The sequence below is a fragment of the Pleurodeles waltl genome, chromosome 7, assembly GCF_031143425.1.
Source record: "Pleurodeles waltl isolate 20211129_DDA chromosome 7, aPleWal1.hap1.20221129, whole genome shotgun sequence".
In the NCBI taxonomy this organism is placed as follows: Eukaryota; Metazoa; Chordata; class Amphibia; order Caudata; family Salamandridae; genus Pleurodeles; species Pleurodeles waltl.
Window position 1 is genome coordinate 1,496,426,234 of NC_090446.1, and position 27,290 is coordinate 1,496,453,523.

Genomic DNA, 27,290 nt, shown 5'->3' on the forward strand with positions numbered 1-27,290 from the left:
TGCGCCCAGCCACGCAGGGCTTTGCTTTTCCCTCAGATCCGTAGATCCCCTGCAGGTACTCGTGAATCCCCCGTAGGCAGATCCACGAAGGATCCGTGTCCCTAGATATACACATTTTTATTTCTTTAATTACTACTGAACATATTTACATCAAATAACAAACAGGACCCTTTCTGGACCAAGATCTAGATTTCTGGAAAATTTGGTATAATTCCGTACAGCACTTCTGGCTATAGACGGGTCTAAAAATGGCAAAATACCCATAGTCATTGCATGGGGAAACTGTTTTGGGACCCCCTTTTTCTCAGCTCGCTTGACAAACCACCCCAAAACTTTCAAGACAGCAGCTGAACTAACTTGCGTACTAGTTTTAAAAATTTCATCAATATTTATCAAACGGTGCCAAAGTTATTAGCAAAACAAAAAATGTTTTAATGGGAAAAGTTGGTCCTAACGACAGCTACCTAATGGCTATCGCCAGTAGGCTATATATGTATATAAAGGAGTTCACATCAAGATATATATATATATATATATATATATATATATATATATATATATATATATATAGTACCTAGTGGCGGTCACCACTAGGTAGTTGTAGGTAGGATTACGTTTCTATACGTCTATACAAAAAAGCATTTTTTTACTTGCTTATATCTTTGGTACCGCGTGATGAATCTTCACGAAACACTCCAAACAAATTTGACAGTTCTGTCAGCTGCTGCCTGGCAAGTTTTAGGGTGATCCGTCCCGTCTGGGGGCAAGAAAAAAGCGGGGTCCCAAAACACGTTTTCTCCATTCATTTTTCCATAGGGATTTTGAACGGCGATAGCGCAAAAACTACTGGACGGAATTACACCAAATTTGGCAGGAAGGTAGGTCCTGGTCCAGAAAGAGTGTTTTTTTTTTCTTTTGCTGTAATTCCGGTCAGTAGTTTTTGAGAAATGAAGGGGGAAACAAATTTGTATATCTAGGGGCATGAAGGATTCGCGTCCCCTAACGGTCCCGTGCTGAGATCTGAAAAACCCAAAAGTGCCCAGGGTACGAACACCCTGACTCTCTAGCTCTGGTGCTGGGGTCCCAGAGGGACCCCCTCCAGGGCTAAAAGGCATTTTTCATTTATTTTACAAGCAGAGACGCAGTGGATCCGCAAATCTGCTCATAACATCTAAAAAAAAAAAAAAAGCGCGCTTCGTTAGTCTAATGCCCCCGGGTGTGCCAAGTCCCAGGGGCTCTTTAAAAAAAGAAAAATGCGGGGGAGACGTCCTGGTCCCCTCCTGCTGCCCCTCCAGGGGGCTTTTTGTTTTTTAAAGCAGGAGGGCCTGGGGCGTTTCGACCTACTGGTCTTGATCATAGTAACTATATATATATATATATATATATGTATATATATATATATATATATATATATAATAATTACTGTCTATAAATCTTATAACGTCTGCAACAGTTTGAATGATTTAGTGATTGTGAAGTGAAGCTCTATAGTTAGCATAGCTCAGAATGTTCCCGAAATGGAAAAACGCAGAACACAATCATGCAATTCTGATACGGTACTACAAGGTTTGGAAACAACTTTCAGATTACAACATCATTACATTTCCTGCCAAAATGGGATACTTTGTATATTTTCAGTGATATTCCATTGTATTTGCAAACCTGTTAGAAATCTTTAAAAAAGATTATTTAAAAGAAAACACTGCAGCATCATAAGTGTTAAAGGAACCTGCAAAGCACAGAAGCGATGCCACAAAGTTCAAACCTCCAGCCGCAGGACGTCAGGTATCTCAACCTCAGAAAATCACCCAGGGACAAAAGCTCCAGAGAACATAAAGCTCAGGATGGACCACAAGGGAGAATGGATCCTACTGGTTGGCCATTCGAGGGCTGCACTGCAGCATAATGCAGGTCAAAGCCGGAAAGGTGAGGAATTGGTAAACATAAGAGGTGGTGCAAAGACATTTATGTCAGCTGAGATAGAATCTTCAGCCGTTCAGCTCTGTGTTTTGGTGGGTGGTATAATGTCCTCAGGTTCTGTCGCGGTGTAGGTCTTAGCAAGGTGGGATATTCACTCTAGGCCCCAGCAGTAGAGCAAAGAAGATGAGTTTTGATCTGTCCTTGGTTTTGTCCCGGCCTAGAGGAAGGGGACAGCATGCTAGGTCTGCACCCGGGATACACTTCTGCAACAAAGTCATGGAATGGTTGGTGACCTGCATGGACGTTCCAGCTTATCATCACCAAGGCGGCCAGTTGGCAAAAGCCCGTTGCTCACTTACAATACATGTCTCCTTACAGTGTAAGAGTGCTAGACAGTCCGATTGAGTCAGCTTTTCTCACTCAGAGACGACTTAAATATAATAATTTATGCCTGCATGCAGGGACTCCATGTAAACCATCCAGGGATTTATTAAACTCTACCTGAACCAACCGAGGCCAGGAATGATAAGCTGGAGAAGGAGTTGTCTGTGGGCAGCACACATCCTCCATCTTGTACGCAACATTTGAACTTCATGATTAATGTTCAAATCACTCAAGGGGGTTACTCTCTTAGAACCACTGGTGGGGAGATCACTGCCCTCACCCAACATATGTCACTCAGACACCAATCTGCAGTTTAAGACTGCCTGGGGATTTGGAGTCTGCAAACTGATGGCAAAAAAATAATAGACTCGGAACCTCAGATGACAAAAGTAAAAAGTGGCCGGAACCCCGCTGCAGAAGATGTTGTGAACTTTCGACCTTACAATAATCATGGCCAGTAGACACGGGGCCTGAATTAGATTTTGGTGGATGGGTAACTCCTTCACAATGGTGCGCTGAAATCTAAATCCCATAGGAAATAATGGGACTTATATTTGGGGTGGTGGGATATCCCTTCCTTAGAAGGAATCTAAATCTAGCCCTAAGTGTTCAAAGACATGAATACACATGAAGGGGCATATTTATACTCCGTTTGCGCCGGAATTGCGTCGTTTTTTTTTACGCAATTCCGACGCAAAACTAACTCCATATTTATACTTTGGCATTAGACGCGTCTAGCGCCAAAGTCCATGGAGTTTGCGTCCTTTTTTAGCGTGGACACCTACTTTGCGTTAATTATATGCAAGGTAGGCGTTCCCGTCTAAAAAAGTGACTCCGCGGCATGTGCGCCGTATTTACACTCCTGGGCAAAATTCACGCCCGGGAGTGGGCGGGTCAAAAAAAATGACGTACGGCCGCTTTTGCGCCGTTTTTTAGCGCCTGCAAAAGGCAGGCGTTAAGGGACCTGTGGGCTCTGAAGGAGCCCAGAGGTGCCCTCCCATGCCCCCAGGGACACCCCCTGTCACCCTTGCCCACCCCAGGAGGACACCCAAGGCTGGAGGGACCCATCCCAGGGACATTAAGGTAAGTGTTTTTTTTTTTTTTTTTTTGTGCCATAGGGGGGCCTGATTTGTGCCCCCCTACATGCCACTATGCCCAATGACAATGACAGAAGTCCCCTGGGCATGGCCATTGGGCAAGGGGGCATGACTCCTGTCTTTGCTAAGACAGGAGTCATTTATATGGGGGTTGGGAGTGAAAAAAAAGGGCGCAAATCGGGTTGAGGCGAAAAAATTGCCTCAACCTGACTTGCCCCATTTCTTGACGCCCAAGCCCCATATCCCCCTACGCCGGCGCTGCCTGGTGTACGTCGTTTTTTTCCACGCACACCAGGCAGCGCCGGCGGCAAACGCCGGCTAACGTCATTGCTTAAATACGGCGTCCGCATGGCGCTTCAGAATGGCGTTAGCCGGCGCTAATTTTTTTGACGCAAAACTGCGTTAGCGCAGTTTTGCGTCAAAAAGTATAAATATGGGCCGAAATGTCTGTGAAAAGACCCCTAGATAAGGTCAAGGTTCTAGTGAAGACCAATTATTCTAGCACATGCGCAGTGAAGTGTTCCATTCATGAAGTACGGACAAGTGTGTGGCGGCTCATCCAGTTTTCAAGCTTGATTGCCATACTTGGCAACTGTGGAACCATGCTTCCATCCTACTCGTAGCCACAGTAATGCAAAGCTACCCTTGCTCCCAGGCATTGTTTTACATTTTGCTGAGGGGGGGCTTGCAGTATTCAATCATTCCTCCTAATCCTGGCTCTCTCTTGATTCCCAGAAGTAGGATGTAGGCCCATGCACCCGATTCCTCTGCGGTACCCAACTACCTACCCTGCCTGTACACTGGCAGATAAACCTCTTGTATAATAATAGGGCCCATCCATCACAATTCAAAAAGGACCCTAAATATATTCAATGCCTCTATCCAAGGACCTGCTTTCGATCTTCTAGTCCACCATGGAAATTCTAGATCACCTGGCCTTCAAAATTTTGCAATGCTTCCTTTCTCAATCGGTGCTTTGTAAATGTTGCAAGAATAAAGTATCAATCTGGCAACTGAAAATTGTGGGATTTAAGTGGGATCAACTATGGAAAACACTCAAAATGCACCTACTTCATCATAGACACAGCCAATCCTCATTCCCTGTTTTTTTTCCCCGGCAGGTGTAACATACAAATTTTTCTCCTGCCACAAACAACCTTGCGCTCCCGTCCCCCACTCCCTCCCTCTCAGAGGTCCACATGTGCATTTACCACCTGCAAAGAGCAGATGGCAAATATATGCCTTAAACCCAACAAAACAGAGAATTTTGTGTGGTTTTCTGATGGGACAAATGGGTCCCACTCAGTCATTCCTCAAGTGAGTAGGTTTGACTCGTAATTGGATGACACTGGGGTGAATTTACTGCACAGTATCAGTAAATTTGCATGCAAATATTCCTTTACCCAGTAACGCCTAACTCATAATCAGGGCCTAGGTCTGTTGACCACAGTTTACTCCAGCTGGAGCCACTGAGCTTTGATAAAAAACAGGCATTGCTGGGATTCAAGTAACACTCCAAATTGCTTCAAGTTAACATTTGTAGTTCTGCTGCAGGGCTTGTAGAAATAGGACTCACCCATGTATTTCCTGCTTCACTCTCCTGAGCATACTTTCCTAGTCACCACCTAGAACTTATTAGCTCTTAGCTGATGTTCATCCTACATCGAGTTAGTTAACCGGGAGGCAGTTGTGTCGAAATATAGTTCTGAGCTAAGCCTTGGCTGCCTCTTGGTCATGTCACTCTGAACAGAAGTGGTCTTGAGGCAAATTGTAGTTTAAATCTTCTTTAAATCACCAATATGCAGCACAGAGTCAGCACAGCTCTTGACTGTACAACAGTCAGCCTTCACTGCTCTGCTTAATGTTCTCTTTTTGGACTGGGCGAGCTCATTCAAGAACTTTAAAATGAACAATGGGCCACTAGCTCAGGAATTTACAAAAAAAACCAAGGCGACAATATAATTCCTGGGATGGCAATGAATGTCTATTGATTGGCTGATACCTCCAGATGCATCACAATACTACATTATGATGCCTTATCTGGCTGCCTCTGGGCATACACCAGGTGGACAGATCTCGTGAACAGCGGCATCCAGTTAGGGGCTGCGAGGTCAGTTTTATATGGGAGCAGAGTGTGGACACTGGTGGCCACTAACAAGCCTCTTGGGGCCAGGACATGTGCCTCGGTTTCTTTGCCCTCCTGGGTCTGCTTTTGGCAATGCCCAGAATCAGCACAGAACCCAGTTGCTACTACTGCTTTGGCAGGCTGTCTGACATGTTTGAAATCTGCTTACTCCAGGTCGGGGACACAAATGAAAAGGTGTTCAAAGACTGTATCAGACAGCTGGAGTCTGCTCTGAAAGTTTATAACAAGATCAAAGTTGGTAAGTCGAACCCCATAATCAGACGACAGAGTCACTGCCAGAACTGGCTGGGTGATGAGGAGTGTGTGTGTGCTGGGCAGGAATTTGACAGGTTAAACTCTGGTAACCTTATTTACAACATAGAAATCCCTGGGTTTATACAACACATCCACAGCAAGATCACAACTCTACAAGATGACACAAGAACACAAACCTAGGCAAATGGCACCATGACCAATGGTAGTTGCTCATAGAGGAAATTGAAGGGAAGAAGGCACTACGAACTTTGGGTCCGACTTAGATATTGGCTGACGGATTACTCATCACAACGGTGACAGATATCCCATCCACTGAAATCTAATCCCTTTTAAATATAAAATGGGAATTAGATTTTGGCAGATGGGACATCTGTCACCATTGTGACAGAGTAACCCGTCAGCCAATATCTAAATCAGCGCTTTGTTGACATTCAGATCTATAGTAACAGAAATAAGAGCAGTTTCCATGGAATCAGCAGTACGTTACTTACATTTGCCAGGTATAAAAGAGAAAGTTAAGGTCAAGATGAGGGGGTAGTTAAGAACGAACAGGATAGCCAAGAGGTTTCGGTAAAAAAGTGTACAATTTAGGCTACAGAAAGATGTCCATGTTTAGAACTCTTCAGGACTCCATTACAGTTTTTTGAAGGCCTAACTGCAAACACATTATTGTAAAAAAACAGAACCAAGGATTCTCCTGCGGTATCAGGACAGACACTTCAGCTGGAGGAGTACCATTCACCCAAACGTCTTGGGATATGCACCTGAGAAGTCCTGTCCAACAGACCTTATTGAGATAGATGCATCCACAGGAAGTGTAACATGCAACTGTCCTTCTTGGGTTAGATGCTTCTATCGGAGGAGTATCATCCAACTGACTTGCTTAGTATAGACACTTCCAACACAAGAGTAACATCCACCCAAACCTATTGGGATAGATACTTAACCAGAGGAGCACCATCCAACCAACATTCTTGGGGGAAACACTTCCACATGAGTATTACCATCCAACCAACCTTTTTGGGTTGGATGCTTCTACTAGAGAAGCCCCATGTAACAGACCTTCTTGAGACAGACACATCCTCAGGAGGAGTGTCGTCCAACCAACCTTCTTGGGATAGACACTTCCACCAGAGGAGTACCATCCATCCAACCAACCTGCCAGGCCTGGGTTGGACTCAATTTCTTCACATTGCATTTTCACTATTTGCATTGGCTGTTTATTTACAGAAAGGCTGAATCCCAGTTGCTAGGATTCAGCCAAGTGTCAATGTCCGTCTTTGTTGCAACAAGTTGATATTTGATTCTTGGATTTTGAGGACTGGAGTTTGTGCTTTTCAGGAGCTCAAGCCAGCCCCACTACAATGACCAGTAAACCACTAAACTGGAACTACAGGACAACGCCAAACTGATCTGACAAGGAAAAAAGTATTTAATTAAAAAAAAGTAATGTGGGAGGAATTTGTCTTGAAATAAAATGATTAACTCTTGACTTCACAACTATGGCTGAAAGCTTCAACGAATGTGAGGGAGAAGTTAATATTAGATGTCATGATTGCAGAAACAGAAAGGAAAAAGTAAAAGTGCCAAACCTGTATATCAAACGTAATCCAGAAAACTCCCCACCTGAAGGCCCATCACTAACCGTAAGTCTTGTGAAGCTTCTCTGTCAAACGGTCAGAGTGAAAATCATTAAATGTGCCTGAGAATTACCAAAACACAGAATAATTAGCAGAAAGTGCGAGCCACAAAACTTAGTCCCAGATCCTCCACCTTTCCAATCACAGTCACAACAATACACCAACAATTAAGTTGGCCTTGATGAATTATCTAGAAAAAAGGAGGCTTCAAACTTACCAAGCACCAAAATCTCTCACAGACTCTTCATTAGATGGCCCACTGTGACCTGTCCTAGTTTCATCACAATTTCTGCTTTTGACACCACTGCTGCCCGCTTATTAATTTTGGGTTTAACACAGGGAGACATCCAGCTTCCCCAACTTTTATGCCCCATTTCTGTGTTCCAGGAGGGAAGAATGTGCCCCTCCTTTCTGCAGAATGAAGAGCAGGAGAAGACACCCTGGACAATTTACTTTCAGGCCTCATATCTGTGTTACGGAATCCCTTAATCTTTGCAGAATGAACGCATGCACTATGTGAATTGTTAGTTTTGGTGAATGGCCAATCATTACTATTCCTCTGGATTCTGTCACTGTGGCCATCTTAAGTCGGTAGCCAAGCCAAACTACTTGGTTGGTGTCAGGGTGCGGGTGCTAGCCATCCAGGTTCTCTTGATAGGTCCTTGATTTCCATCCTGAGTGGCAAGAATTTCTTTATACTGTTGCACCAACTTGCTTGGGGTTTTGGACATTGACTTGTAGGTTTTGATTTACTGACAGGTAACTAGATGCCATTTGTTCCAACTTAGGCCACCAGGTTACCAAGAAAGATAAAGGTGAGGCAGAGCTTTCATCTTTTTAGATTTATTCACAGCATTTGACACCACTGATCACACTCTGCTGTTATCCCAATCTAATCAAGGGGGCTGTGACCACTTGGCAATAAAACGGTTCACTTCCTCTTTAACAAATCAATCAATCAAGTAATCAATGACATTACCAATATTTGAATCAGAGCCCAAAACGATGAAATATTGGGTTTCGCAAGACTCTATCCTGTGGTCCCTGTTATTCAACATTTTTGTACAACCGTTAGCCAAGCTACTGGAAGGCAATGGAGTAAGTTCTTACATGTACACGGATAACACACTGATCATCTTTGATTTACAAAACATTTAGGCAAACAAACTCTTAACAGTTTTACACTTGCATCAGCATGGACCCCTCCCTCCTTTCGTTATACCATTTAAAACTGGATGGCAAAAACATTTCTAAAACTTAATTCCTACAAAACAGAGTACCTAATTATTAGGGACGCAGCTGGCGTTCTCCCATCTTGCATCTGGTAGGACACGATGGGCCCATGCAGAACCTCCCACCGTACATTTAGAGCACATCAAACTACTAAAGAACCTCTTACCATTCATTCTCAAAGACCTCCACATGCCGGTTGTACCATGCTATCTGGTCTTACTGACAAGTGGCTTAACCACCTACATTTGGTCTAGAACGTTGATGCCCGTATAGAAACTGATATACTGCGGAGAGAGCATATTTCACCAGTCGTCCGCGGATTACACTGGCTTGCATTAAAAAAAAGGCTTTTATTCAAATCTTTAACTCTGACCAATAGAATGCTACAGGGACTGGTACCAAGAATTTGGAAATGAAATCTCAACCATATAACCCTGCAGAGTGTTAAGACCACAGGGTACAAATGTACTCCTTGTCCCTAAGACTAAATCCGGTATTTTTTTAGACCAGGTATTTTCAGTGATTACAGAAAAGGAACTGAACAATCTTCTTGAACCCTTGTGTAGAATTCCTGACATACTACATTTCCATAAACTTTTAAAATTGCATTTGTTCACCATATAACCTTTCTCCCTTTTGAATCCGTTGTCTTTCCCGGTCAGTCCCAAAAAGCTTCTGCGTATGTGAACTTTATAAATTAATACAATACATACCCAGACACGAGTCAGGGGAATTAGGCTAGATAAGGGTGGTAGTCCTATAATGCTTACATATTTACTATGGCTTGTCTACAGTATTGAGCCACCGCAGACATAGGCCAACTTGATGGCGTCTACCATAGGTAACTGATACATGTATATCTTGTGTGTGTGGGCTATCTTTGCTGAGTAGTTTCATGTTGTATGTGCGCTATGGTAGGACTCAGTGGTGTTAGAACTGGGTTTGGCATGAAAGTTCAGCCATGGGTCATGCTCTTTGGTACAGTAGACCATGCATCTCTCCAAGGGTTTGTCTGGCACCACCAAATGTTTGTAATGTGATTGTTCTCCACCTCTTGTCTACAGACAGCTGGCGTTATCTTCCAGCGTGCACACTCTGGTAAACAGGCACAGAGGCTACTCTCCACCCTCTTTTCAACCTTCTTATCGTTGGAAAATTGATCACCATATGACCTATCCACATTTTACACTTGAGCCCCAGGCCATGTCATGTGTAGCTTTTATGATCTACTGATTAACTTAATCTGTCTCTCTGACCTCTACTTCAAGCCAGTGAATTACCTGTGAATTTGGCCGTGTGTGACTCAAATTTAATTTGATTGTCTTAAGAACTGCCTATATCTGAAACACAGCTTGCCACTTACTTTGTGTACGAGTCAGGGACTGGTAACTGGACCTACATTAAGGAAGATAATATATACATGTTCTAGCCATTACCCACTCCACTGGCAAATGATGGAAGAAGAGTGGTATGGCAAAAGATGAAGTACCATTCGTCCACATGGAAACTATGTCCAGAGCAAAGTAAAACTTACTAGAAGACAGCAATAGTGTGTCAAGGTAATGCACAAAAATGATCCCAAAACCCAAGTCACTGAAACACACATCACCCAAAATGAACTGAGACCACACTCAAGTCCAGGAAGATGACGATGCAAGGAGACCAAGACATTGTCCAGAATTTCAGTATCCTATTAAAGGGCTTTAGAAGATCTGGTATTTATTGTCAATGGAATGAGAAGCCGTTCAGTAGGCAACCACTTAGTGGTTCCAACTGGTTTAACAGTCAAAGTTGCTTATGATAGGAAAACTGGTGCTTAAAGCGGCCTAGCATCTACAAGTATGCCCCAGATGGTAAACAGCTCTTTAAGCACCCATATTTGAAAAATGCCCCATCATGGGCAAGATTTTCAGTTGGTAAGGAAACCTTCAGAACAGTGGGCTTCCACTGGTTGTAGTACTTATCTAGGTTCGGCTGAAGAACTAGCATTTAGAAATAATTCAAATGGTTTGTTAGTATGCAAGATATGTAATGGTAGCAGCTATTTACCCAACCTCAGGGTAAATAGTGAACTTCCTCTGCTGGCTAAATAGCAGAGATTACGCACTGTTTGACCAACAGCCAAGTAAATAGGTAGCTGTGAGAAAGTAGCCTCTTTCTAGCCTTGTTACCCCCCACTTTTGGCCTGTTTGTGAGTGTATGTCAGGGTGTTTTCACTGTCTCACTGGAATCCTGCTAGCCAGGGCCCAGTGCTCATAGTGAAAACCATATGTTTTCAGTATGTTTGTTATGTGTCACTGGGACCCTGCTAGTCAGGACCCCAGTGCTCATAAGTTTGTGGCCTATATGTATGTGTTCCCTGTGTGATGCCTAACTGTCTCACTGAGGCTCTGCTAACCAGAACCTCAGCGGTTATGCTCTCTCATTTCTTTCAAATTGTCACTGACAGGCTAGTGACCAATTTTACCAATTTACATTGGCTTACTGGAACACCCTTATAATTCCCTAGTATATGGTACTGAGGTACCCAGGGTATTGGGGTTCCAGGAGATCCCTATGGGCTGCAGCATTTCTTTTGCCACCCATAGGGAGCTCTGACAATTCTTACACAGGCCTGCCACTGCAGCCTGAGTGAAATAACGTCCACGTTATTTCACAGCCATTTTACACTGCACTTAAGTAACTTATAAGTCACCTATATGTCTAACCTTTACCTGGTAAAGGTTGGGTGCTAAGTTACTTAGTGTGTGGGCACCCTGGCACTAGCCAAGGTGCCCCCACATTGTTCAGGGCCAATTCCCCGGACTTTGTGAGTGCGGGGACACCATTACACGCGTGCACTACATATAGGTCACTACCTATATGTAGCTTCACAATGGTAACTCCGAATATTGCCATGAAACATGTCTATGATCATGGAATTGCCCCCTCTATGCCATCCTGGCATAGTTGGCACAATCCCATGATCCCAGTGGTCTGTAGCACAGCCCCTGGTACTGCCAAACTGCCCTTCCTGGGGTTTCACTGCAGCTGCTGCTGCTGCCAACCCCTCAGACAGGCATCTGCCCTCCTGGGGTCCAGCCAGGCCTGGCCCAGGATGGCAGAACAAAGGACTTCCTCTGAGAGAGGGTGTTACACCCTCTCCCTTTGGAAAATGGTGTGAAGGCAGGGGAGGAGTAGCCTCCCCCAGCCTCTGGAAATGCTTTCTTGGGCACAGATGTGCCCAATTCTGCATAAGCCAGTCTACACCGGTTCAGGGGACCCCTTAGCCCTGCTCTGGCGCGAAACTGGACAAAGGAAAGGGGAGTGACCACTCCCCTGACCTGCACCTCCCCTGGGAGGTGTCCAGAGCTCCTCCAGTGTGCTCCAGACCTCTGCCATCTTGAAAACAGAGGTGCTGCTGGCACACTGGACTGCTCTGAGTGGCCAGTGCCACCAGGTGACGTCAGAGACTCCTTCTGATAGGCTCCTTCAGGTGTTAGTAGCCTATCCTCTCTCCTAGGTAGCCAAACCCTCTTTTCTGGCTATTTAGGGTCTCTGTCTCTGGGGAAACTTTAGATAACGAATGCAAGAGCTCATCCGAGTTCCTCTGCATCTCTCTCTTCACCTTCTGCCAAGGAATCGACTGCTGACCGCGCTGGAAGCCTGCAAAACTGCAACATAGTAGCAAAGACGACTACTGCAACTCTGTAACGCTGATCCTGACGCCTTCTCGACTGTTTTCCTGGTGGTGCATGCTGTGGGGGTAGTCTGCCTCCTCTCTGCACTAGAAGCTCCGAAGAAATCTCCTGTGGGTCGACGGAATCTTCCCCCTGCAACCGCAGGCACCAAAAAGCTGCATTACTGGTCCCTTGGGTCTCCTCTCAGCACGACGAGCGAGGTCCCTCGAATCCAGCAACTCTGTCCAAGTGACTCCCACAGTCCAGTGACTCTTCAGTCCAAGTTTGGTGGAGGTAAGTCCTTGCCTCACCTCGCTAGACTGGATTGCTGGGAACCGCGACTTTTGCAGCTACTCCGGCCTCCGTGCACTTCCGGCGGAAATCCTTTGTGCACAGTCCAGCCTGGATCCATGGCACTCTAACCTGCATTGCACGACCTCCTAAGTTGTTCTCCGGCGATGTGGGACTTCTTTGTGCGACTTCGGGTGAGCACCGTTTCACGCATCCTCGTAGTGCCGGTTTCTGGCACTTCTCCGGGTGCTACCTGCTGCTAAGAGGGCACCTTGTCTTGCTCGATGTCCCCTCTACCTCCTGGTCCAATTTGCGACCTCCTGATCCCTCCTGGGCCACAGCAGCATCCAAAAACGCTAACCGCACGATTTGCAGCTAGCAAGGCTTGTTGGCGTTCTTTCGGCGGGAAAACACTTCTGCACGACTCTCCACGGCGAGGGGGATCCGTCCACCAAAGGGGAAGTCTCTAGCCCTTTTCGTTCCTGCAGAAACCTCAGCTTCTTCTGTCCAGTAGAAGCTTCTTTGCACCCGCAGCTGGCATTTCCTGGGCATCTGCCCATCTCCGACTTGCTTGTGACTTTTGGACTTGGTCCCCTTGTTCCACAGGTACCCTAGATTGGAAATCCATCGTTGTTGCATTGTTGGTTTGTGTCTTTCCTGCATTATTCCTCTATCACGACTTCTTTGTCCTTAGGGGAACTTTAGTGCACTTTGCACTCACTTTTCAGGGTCTTGAGGTGGGCTATTTTTCTAACCCTCACTATTTTCTAATAGTCCCAGCGACCCTCTACAAGGTCACATAGGTTTGGGGTCCATTCGTGGCTCGCATTCCACTTTTGGAGTATATGGTTTGTGTTGCCCCTATCCCTATGTGTCCCCATTGCATCCTATTGTAACTATACATTGTTTGCACTGTTTTCTAAGACTATACTGCATATTTTTGGTATTGTGTACATATATCTTGTGTATATTTCCTATCCTCTCACTGAGGGTACACTCTAAGATACTTTGGCATATTGTCATAAAAATAAAGTACCTTTATTTTTAGTATAACTGTGTATTGTGTTTTCTTATGATATTGTGCATATGACACTAGGTGGTACTGTAGTAGCTTCACACGTCTCCTAGTTCAGCCTAAGCTGCTCTGCTAAGCTACCATTATCTATCAGCCTATGCTGCTAGACACCCTATACACTAATAAGGGATAACTGGGCCTGGTGCAAGGTGCAAGAACCCCTTGGTACTCACTACAAGCCAGTCCAGCCTCCTACAGTAGCAAATTTCAGTATTTACCTGGCCACCTACTAAATAGCAGAAATTATATACTACTTGACCTGCAGCCATGCAAACACCAAAGAAACTTCACTAGTTACCTAGCAAGCGATCAGATAGCAGAGATCATGTACTGTATGGCAGGCGGCCTTTCAAACAGCAAAGAAGCTTAACTATTTATACACCCACCGACTAGATAGCAGAGATCATGTACTATGTGGGTTGCTGTCTAGATAGCAGTGATCATGTACGTTTTGGCCAGACTGTGCAAAGAACAAAGAGACTTCCCTATTTATCTCGGTGCAACTAAAATAGCAGTGATCATGGACTATTTCACCAGCGACCAGGCAAACAACTAAGAGACTTCACAGTTTTCCAGGACTCCAAATAAATAGCAGTGAATATGTACTGCTGGTCACCACAGTGCAAACTGCAAAGAAACTTCACTATTTACCCAGACACTGACTAAATAGCAGACATTATATGCAATCTATCCAATGGCTGTGCAAATAGCAAAATAAATTTTCTCTTTACCCAGCCGCTGATTACCAAAAAGCTCCATGTTATCAGAACACCTCATTTTCTGCAGCAAATCAGAGGATTCTTAAATTATTAACTCTGGTTCTGTTCAATTAAATAAATCTGAGTAAAACACCTGAAAACAAGGACTTGTAAAAGTAAAGGTCCGAACTAGAAATGTTGCATCCCAGTGACATACTACCATCTGATATTTAGGGTAACCTTATCAAAATAAAATCAATTACATAGGGCCCCTTATGAATTCACCAACATAGTATAATTGAGAAACTCCACTGCATGAAGGAAGGAAGAAAACCTATGGGCCTGAGATAAGAGTTTGGGGGCGGTGTTAACCCTTCAAGATGGGGCAAGACAGTACCTCCGCCATCCTGCAGGACTTATGCCTACCAAATCTAGAGTTGTCTACTGGCTCTGTCTACAACTCTCTACAATTACAGTCCTGTCTATACAGGAAAGGTTTGACAGACAATACTGTCAGACATGATGAAAGGCCAGCCAGCAAACTTTTCAAGCTTTTTTTGTTTTTCAGAAACAAACTCCCAAAGCGGGCCATTTTGTCCTATGGCCTAGACCTCCAGGGTGTGGTCATTATGTTTCTGATTTCCATGATCCTCCATTTCCTCCTCAGCCTGGTCCTCCTGTTCCTGGCACTTAACATACGGATCCTCTTTGTCCTTATCTTCCTTGTCCCCCTACTCCTTTGTTTCCTGGTCCAATTAAAAGTTTTCCTTCTGGCTCTGGTTGCCTGTGTCACTTGTTTCCCCTCCCTGATTTGCCCTTCTCAATATTATGATCCTCTTGGCCTGGTTCTTATAGTTTGGTTTCTCCTGGGCCTAGTTTCATGGACATGGTTCACTAACCATCCTAGCCCTGGTCTCCTTGGTCTTGGTCATCCTGGTCCTTCTTGTCCTATTGTGCTCATCATAAACCTTGCCTTTTGGCCATCCAGCCCTGCTTGGATTCTTTCAGTCTTGGCCCATCTGGCACTGTTCCTTTCTGGTCCTCTTGTCCTGGTTCTTCCCACCCTGAACCTCCTAGGCCTGGTGCTGTAGGTCCTGATGTATCTGGCTTCTCATGCCCTGGACCTCCTAGACTTTGTCTTCCTGATTTGAGTTGTCCTAGCCCACTTGCATCTGCTCCTTTTCCCCTCAGTCCTACTGTTACTGAAAGCATTGATACTGACCCTCTTGATCCATATCCTCCTTGTTTAAGTCCTCCTGAGCTTGATCGTTTTGGTTCTGCTCTTTCTTGCCACCACTGTCCAGTCCCTTTCCTCTGCCCCACTTGGTAATCCAAGCTCTGGTTCCCCAGGTCCCAATCCTCAGAGTCCTCAGGGCTTCTGGTACTCTTGGTCATGATCCTTTTAGTTGACCTATTTCTCATTGCTCTGGTCTTCTGGGTGCTCTTGGTACTGGTCCCCTTGGCCTTCCTAGTCCCTAGCCTCATTATCCTTGTTATTTGGTACTAATGGCCATTCTGGTCTTCATAGTCCTATTCAATCTTTTCCTGATCTTCCTAGCCTAGTCATCATGCTCCTTGCCCTCAAGTTATAACTTGTCCTGGCCCACTACAGCTCACCCTAGCCTTTCCTAGTTCTGCTGTTCCTTGACATTTGTTTCATGCTAGCCTTAGAACTTCCTGTCCCTCTAATTCCTGGTCTATCTGGTCAACATTCCCATGTACACTTACACCTAGACCTTTGTATCCTGGGCATAGTGGTTCATAGGCTCTGGGCCAGGATCTTTCATCCCCCTAATTCTCACCCATCAGCCTTCCTGGTCCTGTTCCCCAGGTTTATCTATTCCCCTGGTTTGCCTGTTCCTAGTCCTTCTGCTTCTGGTTCTCCTGGTACATGTAGTCCTGGTTCTGATACTGCTTTGTCTGTTGCTCATGTCTGGTGCTGGTTCACTGGCCTCGGTTTCCCTTGCCCTCCTAGTCCCTTGGTCCTCCTGCCCCATCCTAGTCTTACTAGTCCTCCTGGTTTGCCTGTTTGACCTCATTATTGTCCATCTGACCCTGGCACCCTCTATCATGGTCCTCCTAGTAACGGTCCTCCTGGGTCTGTTCCTCCTTATTCCTCTTGCCTTGATACTCCTAGTTTCAATGTTGCCCTCATGGACCTTCTGATCCAGCTCCCACTGGGCCTGGACTTCCTGGTCCCTTATATCCCCCATGGTCATTCTAACTTAGGGTCTCTAGGTTCTGCTATTCCTGGTCCTTTCTGATTGTGATGTTCCCAGTACTGGTCCCTTCACTTCTGGCCCCATGATCCTCTTTGATCTGATCTCTGTGGTCTTGGCTGCCCAGTCTTTGGTTCTTCTTTCCACTGGTCTCCTGGTACTGGTTTTCTTTGGTCTGCCTACCATGGCCTGCTATTACTGGCCCAGGCCATCCTCATGCCTCTTGTCCTGGTCGGTGTGCTCAGGCCCTACTAGCCCACCTTGTTGTGATATCGAGCACCTTTTGTCACTTTTACCCCAGGTCCTTTTGGTCCTTTGGGCCCTTGTCCACTGGTTCCACATCTCTGTGTTCCACATCTTCCTGGCCCTCCTGATCCTTCTCATCCTGGTCTCAGAAACCCTAGTTGTGTTTTCTTGTCCTGTTCCTCATCCTCTATTTGTCCCTGGTCCCTTCTGGCATTGGTAATCCTGGACCTCGTAGTTTAGGTCTTCCTGGGCATGATTGTTCTTGTTCTGGTCCGTGTGGCTTGGTTGCCCAAGCCTTCCATGATGTCCACTTCCTGGTCCTTATTGCCCTACTTGTCATCATCCTCCTCTTGGCCCTACTCCTTCCTATCCAAGTCCTCTTCCACAATGACTTTAGTCAGCTACAGCCTCTGAGCCCTTAACTCAGATTTGAGTTTTTTGGCTTCTAGCTTTCATTTGCTGAGACATCACTGTCAAGGACAGAAATGAGGGCTCAGTAAAGAACACTGCTTAGCATGTCATAACCTGAAACTGCCATTCCCAAGGTACAGTGTGTAGATAACTAAAATGTCAGTGTGGCTGAAAGGCCCACTCATGACATAGGACCAATAATCATCTATGCCTGAAAGCCACTCTGCTGGGTGAAACTGGCTAAATAATATTAAAAAGTGTGTTATTCACAGGTAGCACAGTGAACTCCTCCTGTAAATGACCCAGACACATTACTCACCTGACTCTGCCTTTCACTTCTCCATTCCACAGAAGCCCCATTACTGCGTCTTACCCAATTTACCTTGTGCATGTGTTCCAAGCATCGTGCCCCCAAGCACAATTGTCTTCTATATGGGTCTCCCGTCTAGAGCCCAGATACCATCTATCTAGCTTTATTCCCCGCTTGCTGATCCTTGTTGACTGATGCTTTGTTGCCAGGTTTGAAATGCTAACAATGTGCAACTCCCCACTTAGACAGATACCTAATGCTAGCACAAGGCCTTTCATAACAAGCCCAAAAAGATCCCTATCTTCAAAATGAGGACCATGAACATAAAAAAACAATGTATTCTAGTGAGTGAACACAACATTTATGTAACATGGTTTAAAACAATACTCAGTATTATTTACAGACCAAATATTCCTAGACTCTAGTGCAAAATATCTGGGTGCCATATCCTGATGCTCCTGAAATAGAAGTTTGATTCCAAAATTTCTAATTTGAACATTAAAAGAACATAAATATTTGTACTCAACATTAATTTTACTTTACAGCCTAGCTTAATTCATCCACTTACACTTGTACAAACTATTGAACACTTGTAAATGCACTTACTTTCAAAGCCTCCCACATGTAGCATCCTCATTACAAGATGGCTATCGCCGTACCATTGCCTGTTGTCCCTTTTTTCTTTGGTGGGGCAAAATAAAGACCTCCTTCACATACACTATTTATGTGGCCACAGGTCAGTTCATACATACTCTCTACTATTTAGCATGTGGTTGGCTAGACAGCAGAGATTATGTACTATTTTGCTGACCACTGGGTAAGCAGAAGAGATTATGTACCATTGGCTGGGCGTCGGATAAATACCCATTTTCATATGTAATAGGGCTATTTGTATATTGTGAGCCTAGCTTGGATGCAACAATGGGAGAGATGTGCTTCCTGGGGTAGGACTCAAGGTCATTTACTGAGGGGTAGGTAAGGGTGTGTTCCTTAAACAGAAGACCCTTCTGCTTCTTTCTGAATTCTAGGAGGATTAAAGGAAGTATGATGTTGGTGGCAATACTGTGCCATGTTCTTGGAACATAGACAAAGAAAATGTCTTCTTTTTTTTCTTTCATATGTTTATCTCCAGTCTTAGTGATGTATTGGCTGCAGATATGGCTCTCTCCACCTGAGGTTGTGAGTTTGTTGGCCAGGTATGCTGATGGCTTGGAAGGTGATGCAGCCATTCTTAAAGAAGATGTGGACCTGTAGGGAGGTCCCATATAGTTTCTGCAGAGGTATGGTGATGAATTTCATCAAGCCATTGATAAGACATGAGACAGCATGTAAAATGTTTTTGAGGATTCCAGCGTGATGTTGAGAAGGCCATTAAGAGAAGTGTTGCCTTCATTCAGATTCAAGAGCTGATGCGAGGCATTGTTTTTTAAACCACTTTTCTTTATTGAAGTTTCGTATAGAACACTATAATCAGGAAAAGACTGAAAGTGCAATCTTACACATTACAGAAAACTTTCATTTCAAAGAGGATACTATGCAGAGTTTCTTATTAGGTTGATAAGTGAAAATGGGCAGTCCCACCGTTTCCCAGAGGTTTCCTTCCCCCATAATGGTTCTGCCCCCAACTTTCCCAGCAACACTCCTCGATCATGAACTGCCAATTTCACATTCCTGTTATATGTCCTATGTTCATGTCATCTGTCACATACAAGAGGACAATCAGAATGGAAATAACAGAAGTAACATTACACCCATCAAAGCCCGGCATGCAGGTCAAACTCAAGGGTCCGTCAGCCCAGATCAGCTGGGGGTGACCTCTAATCCGAGGCTGATGTCAGATTTAGACAGGGTCCATATATCACCTCCAACACCCCTAATTGATAACTTACCTTGTAGATCACCTGCTCACCTTCTGCAACTCTAGCAATATCCTAGAGCCATTCTGAGAAGGTTCGGAGGGTATTTTCCACCAATGCCACAGTATACAAATTTTCGCAGTGGCCAGGGCTGTTGCCAGCCATCTTTGTTTGTGCTGAGTGGGCACCTCACAGTTCAGCATGTCATCAAGGAGGGCAAGTTGCGTAGATAGAATGGTCTGCACCCCGGATACATACAGCACCTGCCATATCATAGCCCACAAAAGAGGACCGCTGGGCAAAGCAATAATACGAGAGGTAGGTTACAAATCACCTCCAGGAAGTGTCAGGAGGAAGGAGCCCTCTGCCGTGGAGTTTATGTGGGGTCCATGTTATGCAGCACCATGAAGTAGCTACACTTCAGCACAGTCTCTTGGATGCTTGGGTGTGTGTTGAAGGGATGAACATGAGGTGTAATCATGAAGCAGTCGGTCAATACCCCCAACTACCTCCATTGTAGGTGCAGAGAAGAGCGCATCATTCAAGAGGCAGCATGATCCGGAGACCGCCCCTTTGTACTTCCCCCACTTCTCTAGGTAGTGAGGGATGGGTGACTTGGAGAAGATGTCTACAGGGCCCCTCTGTTGGCTCCTGATGCAGAGCCGTGGCTGAGAATGAGGCCAGAATTGGAATCTGACAAATCAAATTCCGACTACAGTTCTTGAAACCTTTTGGGATGCAACGCATTCTTGGTTTTCTTTGTAATGTTTTCTTTGAAAGTGAGGTTTTTGTTAAAGGTGAATCCATGTGATTTTAAGAACGGTTTTAACTCGCTGAATGCCACTGATTTAGAAACTTTAATTTAGAGTTGACTGCCATTGGTGACTGAGGACCAAGAGGGTCTATGCAGAGACTGAGGATGATGGCAGAAGGGTGAATCCCTGAGTGACTACAGAGCAGATGGGGAGGTTCTATGATCTCATGGGGTCCTAGCTGTACAAACCGATGCAGATTGGTGATGTGAGAGTTGAACCCTTGCAGGGCTTTAATAGTGAAGCCCATGAGTGTGTCAGGCCTCTCAATCAAGGCCATTCTCGGCCAAAGGGGCACTCTCCTTGATCTAGGCTTCCTTCCCACCACCATTTGTTTGAAGTGCTACCCATCATCCTCTGCCACCAGCAACACTGTCTAGTTGTCACCCTAATTTCACTGTAATTTTCAATGAAAATCAACAAAATGATTCTGCATAATGGGTCGCAGATTAAGCTAGAAGAGCATTTCTGGGTGTATTTATTCATGTGGTAGCATTTAAATAATGCAAACCTAGCTGTAAAACAACGGAGGGCCCTACGATACTATGATTGTGTGCATCAAGTAGAAGTTACCCACTGGGGCGCGATTGACAGTGGAGCTCTAACCAGGCTTTATGTGATCAACAGAAAAAGAGCCAGGCGTGGCCCATCCTTTAGGGCGGAGGGGCCACGCACCCACCTTTTGCCCCTCATGAAGAGTGACTGTCTGGCTGAACAAAGGTCAGCAAGACAGACACTCTCCATGTTCAGCTCAGACAGCCAGGAGCAGAAATGCGCAATTTGCACGGACTTCTGGCTGCCTGAGCTGAACTTTGCTGGGCTGAGGAGGTCACAGCTCCTATGAGCATGACCTCCTCGGCTCAGCAAAGGTGCCTCGAGGCCCTCTCCGGGGTGACGAGGAAAGCGTCACCCATTGACTTCGACCTGGGCGCTTCAAGTTTAAGCCCTGAAGCGCCCAAGGTGAGTGTCAATCAGTGACACCTCGTCACAGAGTGGGGTGGGGTAAGCAGTCTCACTGACCCCATCCCACTCTGTGAAGAGGCTGCGGCTGCTGCCTTCCCTCATTGGCCAACCCTCCTGGGACCTCCGAGGCTGAAGGTAAGTGTGTGTGTGATCTTTTAAACTGAATGTTTGGTGCGTGCCTCCATGTTTGAATATTATGAGTGTTGTTAATGGATGTGCGTGCGTGCGTGTGTGCATGAAAGAATGAGTGTGTGATCTTTTAAAATGAATGTTTGGTGCGTGCGTGCATGTTTGAATGTTATGAGTGTTGTTAATGGATGTGCATGCATGTGTGTGTGGGAAAAAATGAGTGTGTGTGATCTTTTAAAATGAATGTTTGGTGCGTGTGTGCATGTTAGAATGTTATGAGTGTTTTAATGGATGTGTGTGCGAGTGTGCATGTGTGTGGGAAAGAATAAGTGTGTGTGTGCTTCCCGCCCACCCCCCTCCCTCCTAAAGCTGGCGGCCACCACTGAAAATAGCTCTAGCTATATATTTAACTTTCTTTCAACAACATTGTATTTTAGAGAAGTTGTGTGCTTCCGCTAAAAAAGAGTGTGCATTTTCACTCTGACTTGTTGTAAACCTGGTTCTTAACATAGTAGGCCTGAGATGGTTATAGTGGCAAATGAATGTTGTTAGGTACCATAGGCCTATTTATTTATTTAACAAAGTTATAATGAAAGCAGCAGGCTTGGGGAATTCATTTTTAAAAATTTATATTAGGGCCACAGGACATAAAGATGGTACCAAACTGTGTCAAAGTCCATAGACAGGATGTGCTAGCTAGAATCTAAGACATTACAGATGTAGGCAAGAGATTTAGGACCTGATTCAGAGTTTGACTAAGGGGTTGCTGCGTCACAACAGTGACAGGTATCCTGTGCACGAAATATAAATCCCATTTTATTCTATGGGATTTATATTTCATCAGATGAGATATCCATCACCGTTGTGACTGAGTAACCCCTCTGCCAAACTCTAAACCAGGCCCTTAGTGTTGTTACTTTCTCTGACAACCCTTGGAGAGAAGATTTTCATTGTCATAGTCTTTGCTTGGCATTCTTAGGGAGATTACACAGAGCTTTACCAAATGTAATTTTGTACATATTTGTAATTTTAGGATTATGCATGATGGTCTGCCTTGTAGGAAAGCTTATAGTCAATACAGGAGATATGAGTTGGTTATGATGACAATCCAGTGAAAGTAACTATGGGCCTGATTAGTTTACTAACCTTATCTGGTTATTATGAAAGGTTTTGAAAATACAGCAGGCCGGCCTACCTAGTGGAAGCACGGTAATCAATTCACTGCCAATGTTTCCATGCATTCCTATTTATTTTATGATATCAGTGCAGGGACTGGTTAAATCCGATAGTCATTTAAGGCTCACTTGTCACTACACTGTTTTAAGGCCTGTTGACCAGGATTGTGTTGCCTGAAATCCCATACAATCCCACAGGTAAGGGTTTTGGTGTTAGTTATCACCATTCAGGGGGAAGACGATTTCCACTGTGATAATCCTTGCTGGGTCCTCTTATATGGGGTTGTATATTGTCTTTCTTAATGTAATTTTGTATATATTTGTAACTGTTTGACTATTTGCTTGATTGCTGCCTTGGGGAGTTAATGCTCAAAACGTTAGGCCTGCATTGGCTATGTTGGTTATGGAGACTAGTCAATGAAAAGTCGGTAGGCCTGATTTATTAATCCGGAAATGATACATCAGATGCCATTGATCTGATCTGTGTATTATGAAATGAAGCATGGCTGGCGTATTTATAGAGTACAATATATTTTAAAGCCAATAAGCCTTTAAGGGTGGATGTTTATTACACTGAGATTACACTGGGATCTGGTGCAGATTATTTTGTTAATCTGACTCTCAGAGATTGTACTAGTATTGTTTTGCCATCTGTAAGTTTCTGCTTATTTTAATTTTATGACTGTATGGCTGATGACAGTAGGCCAGAGATGGTTAAAATAACGACAATGATAAAATCTATAAACGTGTTTGATTCATTGGAAAAAGTTATGTCAGATACCCTAGGTTTGATTTGTTTGCTATGAAAAGTTACAATAAAGACTATAGGCCACAAGATCTTTAGTATGGCTTTTTATTACACTGTGATAAAGCCTGTACAAAGGTATTTCTTTACATGGAATCTCAGAGAGTACCTGAGTTGTCAAGGAATTTGGTGCTTGTTTCCCCTGAGTGACAAGCAAAGGTCAGTTTAACAGACACTCGTAATGTTCAGGTCAGGCAGCTAGGCCCTGTACACGCCCTCAATGAGCAGGCACCTCGTTGCCTGAGCTGAACTTTGCCGGGCTCAGAATTTCACAGCTCTGTGGATGGGACCTCCTCAGTCTGGCAACTCGCTTGGAGGTTCTCCCCTTCATGACGAGGGGGTGCATCACTGATAGACTTGGGTGCTTCGGTTTTGAGCCCTGAAGTCTCACTGACCCAAACTACTCTGTGAAAAGTAAGAGACTGCTGCCTCCTCTCATTGGCTGAGCCATAAAAAGGTCAGCCGGTGAGAGGAGGTGGCAGTCCCAGCCCTCAAGGAACCTTGGAGGCTTCCTTTCCACCACCCAAGATCACCACTGCAGCCTGGTAAGTTTTTCCTTTTTCTTTATGTTCGGTGTGTGCATGCTTGTGTGTATTTATGAATGTATGTGTATTAATTTGTGCATGCTGTGAATCAGTGGGTGCATGTGTATGAGCTTGTGAATGGCGGGTGTATGAGTGAGTGTGAAAGTGGATGGGTGAGTGTGAGTATGTACATGTGTGGCCTGCCCACCCCCTGGCCTGCTGAAATTACCAGGCACCACTGCTAGGCATGCTCTGACAAATCCATCCTCAGTGGTGTAACATTAGCCCCCTGCAGCCCCCGCTGTGCGGGGTGGGCCCGAGCTCCAAGAGGCTTCCTCAGCACAGTACACTGTGCACCATCAGCAGGCCCCTGGCCTCAGAGATCCAGAAATGAGCACAAGAGGGGGCCCCTCAATATACTTTGCAGGTACATGGAGGGGCCCTCAGTTTCTCTGACTGATTTCTCTCCACTTCACCCTCTCCAGTACTGACACATGTTTCTCTCCCTCCAGAATACTCCCAGAGACGCACCCTTGAGACTGTGATTAATGTCACTCACAATCTTGTACTGGCGGAAGTCGACAAATTGTGGCTGAGGCTGACGGACCACGGTGAGCCCCTTCACTCTGACCTTTGTATAGCCACGGACTGGGTAGAGGAAGAGGAAGGGGGGAAATAACAAGAAACCGGGCAGAGGCACAGGGCGGGGAGGTACATGAGCAGCGCGCGCAGGTAAGACGGAGAAGCGACCAGCAGGTGGCGGCAGAGACCAGTAGATGTGATGGAGCAAAGCTAGGATGAAGTAGAGACCCACAGACATGACAGGGTGGGATCAGTAGAGATAAGCAGATACAATGGAGCAGAGATTATAAGTAAGAGTGAAGCACGGATCAGCACGTGGACGTCACGCAGGGGAGTAGCCAGAAAGATAAAATGACCCCCACTTTGAACCACAACACTAAATATGCAAAGTGAGAAATACCGACCATTTCTATGCAGGCCTGTGGGAGTTGTTCCACCCTTGCCCTTGGAGAAAATGGTGCAAATTGACGCTTTTAGACCAACATTTTAAAAATAATTTGGCCAAAAAATGCATGTTTAGCATTATTTTCTTTTTTCCCCCTACCTTCTTACAGTTGCTCTCTCCTTTCTTATATGGTCTTTCATTCCTTTTATTCTTCATTAATTTTTTCCTTTTCTGTTCCTCTCTGCATTTTATTTATACCCTATGTCTTTTTAGCATTCTTTATATCATTCTTCTTTTTTTACTTTATAGCGTTCTTTCTTTCCTTCCTTCTTTCAACTCTTTTAATTCCTTCTTTGCATCTTACTTTCCTTCTACCTATTGTTCTTTCCTTCCATCTCCCTTCGTCGCTACATTTTGGCCCTTCATTTAATTTCCTTTGCTTCTCTCCCTCTTCGCTTCTACCTTCTCTTTCTATATCATTCTTTTTATTCGTTACTTATCATCTTCCTGCCCTTCCTTCTCCCCTTCTTTTCATTATGCCTTTCCTTCTTCAATTCTTTCTTTCCTTGCATTGCCTTTCCTTCCTTTTTCCTCTGTCTCTCATTCCTCTTTTTCATATTTCTTTTTGAATACTTCATTTTTCTGCTTTCCTTCTTTCTTTCCCTCCTTCTGGTTTTCTTTTATAATTTTGTGGTTACTTACTTCCCTTCCTGACACTCTTCTTTCTTTTTCTTACTTTCTTTCCCTCTATTTTTTATCGTCCTTTCACCCTTTCTTTACCTTTTCCGTTTATCTTTCCTATTATTCTTTTGTGCCTTCTTTCAGCTTTGCTTCTTTCAGCTTTGCTTCCTTTCTTTTTCACTGTTTTCTTTCTTTGCAGTCGTATTTGTCTTTCTTTTCTTGTTCTCTCACTCTATTAGCCTCTTACACATTTTTGTCACTGCCATTGTTTCTTTTTCTTTCTGTACCTCTTTGGTACCCCTTTGGCCAACCCCACAGCTTTGCTATGTGTCTTCTTTCCTTTCATATTTATTACCTCTGGCTTTTATCTTGTGACCTGCATATCACACATAAAATACAATAAAAACAAGTTATCTCACTCCCGCTGGTGCTGGTATAGTGGGGGCTTACCTACGCCCTTGGGGTCATGGTTTACATTAATACTGGTAAGGGCTTCAGGTGGAAGACCTACTCCAGCTTTGGGGAATAGTAATCAGCAGAACTTTAGAGAACAGAGTGAAAAGAGCAGGGTTTAAAGAGTGAGGCCTTATTAAGAGTGGCCCGGTGTATGGGTGTGAGAAAACTGCACAGGAGAATACAGATAGGTAAATTTTTCCCCTATATGGTATTAACTTTCCATTAAGGCCCTCATTACCTGTGGTCTGTTAATGTTAATGGGGACAGTTTCAGCAGTTCAGAGGCTCAGGGTAGCGCCAAGTTGTACGAGACAGGATGTAGAAGAGGTTTGTATAAAAGACTAGGATTGAGCAAAGGGCCAGATGAACGAAGGCCATTTAGCATTCGTAAAGCCTCCAATTCACTAAATCACAGGGGCTGCAACCACTAAATGGCTTTAACAAATGTGTACAAATCTGGTTTGTGATTCAGTAGCTGGTTACTGAATTGTACAATGGGTTTTGAAATGTATGACAAATCCCAATTTGGAAGGGGTGTGTTTAGAGCATCCCTTCTAAATTTTGATCGCAAACCATTGATACGTTTCTGACTTCCCAAAGGAGGTGGTAAGCCAACCACGAAACAAGTTGGCCTAGGACTGGCCAGTGGTGCAGGAGTCCACAGCCAACTCTTAAACAAATGTGTTTTAAAACTACTTATTTTCTTATTTCCTTTAAGGACAATGTGCTGCATTTTAAAGAAAATGTACTTCCATCTTATTTAAATGTGATCAGAGGCATGGTGGTCTGCTGGCCCAAGCAGACCACCATCCCTGTGATGGTGTCAAATCAGAGTGAGTCGCAATTTGCATCCTACCTCGTTAACATTTATGCAATCAGTCCGCAAACTCTGATTTAATTTGCCATAAGTTGGTGCGCAATTCAAACAGAGCTGAAGTTTAGGAAATGCGGCAGATCAGGGCTTCATGGTTGATGCCAGAACTGTGCTTTACAGGATGGGGCAGAGCAGAGCTTTGCAAGACTGGTTGGAACAGCACTTTAGGGGACAGGAAAGAGCAGGGCTGTGCGTTCTGGAACAGAGCACAGATTCAGGGGTTAGTGTAAAGGTTTCAGGGGCGGGTCAGAGTAGAACTTTGAGTATAAGACAGAACAGACGTGAGCGTACTGGGCAGAGATGAAATCAAACAAAGCAAAGCTACAGTGCACAGGAAGCTATGGGAACAACAGAACTGGGTTTAGGCATAACTAACAGGTCAAAGTTTTAGAACTGGGAGTACATAGCTTCAGTGGAAAGGGTAGAGATTTAGATAATACATCTGATAATAGTACAGAGCAAAGC